The following is a 2,232-nucleotide window of genomic DNA, read 5'->3' as shown; positions in this document are numbered from 1 at the left end:
TGGTTGGGTGTAAGTATCTGCTTCTGTCTCAGTCAGCTGCTGGTAGGGCCTCTCAGAAGACAGGATGCCAGGTTCCTGTCTGTAAGCATATAGTGTAGTAGTGTCAGGCCTTGGGGTCACCCCATGAGATGGATCCCAAATTGGGCCTGTCAATGGACCACCTTTCCTTCAGTCTCCTCTCAATTTTTACCCCTGCAGTTCTTTTAGACAGGAACAATTCTGGGTCAGGAATTTTGACTGTGGCTTAGTAATCTTGTCCCTCCACTTGAGGCCCTCTCTATCTTTTGGAGGAGGACTCTTTGGGTTCTTTTTCCCCAATGCTGGGCATTTTGGGTAAGGTCACCCCCATTGAGTCCTGAGAGTGCTCTTGTTTTCTCACCTCCAGGGTCTCTGGTAATTTCTAAAGGGTCCCTTCACTCCAACTCCCCGAGGCTGCTTATATCCTTTCATTCTCTTGGCCCTCTGTGTTTTTCTCCTACCCCAATATCTGATTCTGTTCCCCTTTACCCTTTCCCTCTCCCACTCAGGTTCCTCCCTCCTCTACCTCCCACGATTATTTGCTTCCCCCTTCTAAGTGGGATTGAAGCCTCCTCATTAGACCTTTTTTTGCTTACACTTCTTATGGTCTGTAAGTTGCATCCTAGGCATTCTGTATTTTTTGGCTAATATTCACTTATCAGTGATCATATACCATGCATGTTCTTTTTGGTCTGAGTTACCTCATTCAGGATGATATTTTCTATATCCACACATTTGCCTACAAAATTCATAATATCTTTGTTTTTAATAGCTGAATAGTATTCCATTGTGTAAATGAACCACATTTTTTTCTGTATCCATTCTTCTTCTTCACCCTCTTCTATTCCTATTATTCTCAGGTTTTATCTTTTCAGTGTGTCTTGAATTTCCTGGGTATTTTGGGTTAGTAGCTTTTTATTACCATTTTTTATTACCATTGTGTCAATATTTTTTATGGTATCATCTATGCCTGAGAGTCTCTCTTCTATTGCTTGTATTCTGTTGGTGATGCTCGCATCTGTAGCTCCTGATCTCTTTCTTAAGTTGTTCATCTCCAGAGTTTAGCCATTCTTCTGTTGAGGAACATGAAAGTTGTTTTTGATTTCTCAGTATTACAAATAGAGCAGCAATGAAATTAGTTGAGCAAGGGTCTCTGTGATCTATGAGGTGTCATAGGGTATATGCCCAAAGGTGGGTGGTATGTAGACTGAGATTTTTAAAAACTTACTTTTAATAGGGTTCTCAAATGCTTCAACTCCCCTTCTAGACCACTGTCCAAAGATAGAGGGGAAAGATGGTAAATACGACAAAGTGATATAAATTGTTTGGAAGTAGTTCCTTGCGGTGATTCCAATCTCTATTTGTCAGGATACCAGCCGTCCAGTTTAGTTAAGATACCAAACACAAATCAGCAGCAGTGTCTCAATCTAGCAGAAATTGTCAGACCTCTGCTCAATTGGCATGAGTCAGTGAGAGCCTGGACTCCAGGAGAAGTGATGTTTATTTTTGATGTTCCCGTGTCTTTATTAGATACAACATAAGATAGGTCCTGGTTTTTTTTGCATCCATTAGTCTGTTAGTCTGTGTCTTTCCATTAATTTTAAGAGATATGAGTAAGCACTGTATGTTGATTACTGTTGTGCTGTGGCTGCTGCTGTTGCTATTGTTGTTGCCTTGTTTTGGTGGTGGTGGTGGTGATGATAGTGGTGGTGGTGGTGGTGGTGGTGGTGTGGTGGTGGTGGTGGTGGTGATGCTGGTGGTGGTGGTGGTGGTGTTGGTTGTGGTGGTGGTGGTGATGCTGGTGGTGGTGTGTGTATGTGTGTATGTGTGTATGTGTGTATGTGTGTATGTGTATATGTGTGTATATGTGTGTATGTGTGTATGTGTATATGTGTGTTTTCCTTTTGGTTTGTTAGTATGGGCTTATGTATTCCTTGTGTTTTTCTGGGTGTGCTTAAGGTCTTTAGACTGTCATTTTTCTTCTAGTGCTTTATGTAGGGGTTGGGTTTGTAGATAAATATTGCTTAAAATTGGCTTTATCATGGAATATTTTATTTCTCAATATATTGTGATTAATGGTTTTTCTGGGTATAGTAGTTTGGATTGGCATCTGTGATCTCAGAGTCTGTAGCACATCTTTGTAGGCTCTTCAAGCTTTTACAGACTTTTGAAAAATCAAGTGTTATTCTAAAAGGTCTGGCTTTATGTGTTAGT

The sequence above is a fragment of the Arvicanthis niloticus genome, chromosome 11 (assembly GCF_011762505.2).
Source record: "Arvicanthis niloticus isolate mArvNil1 chromosome 11, mArvNil1.pat.X, whole genome shotgun sequence".
Taxonomy (NCBI): Eukaryota; Metazoa; Chordata; class Mammalia; order Rodentia; family Muridae; genus Arvicanthis; species Arvicanthis niloticus.
This window is presented reverse-complemented; position numbering follows the sequence as displayed.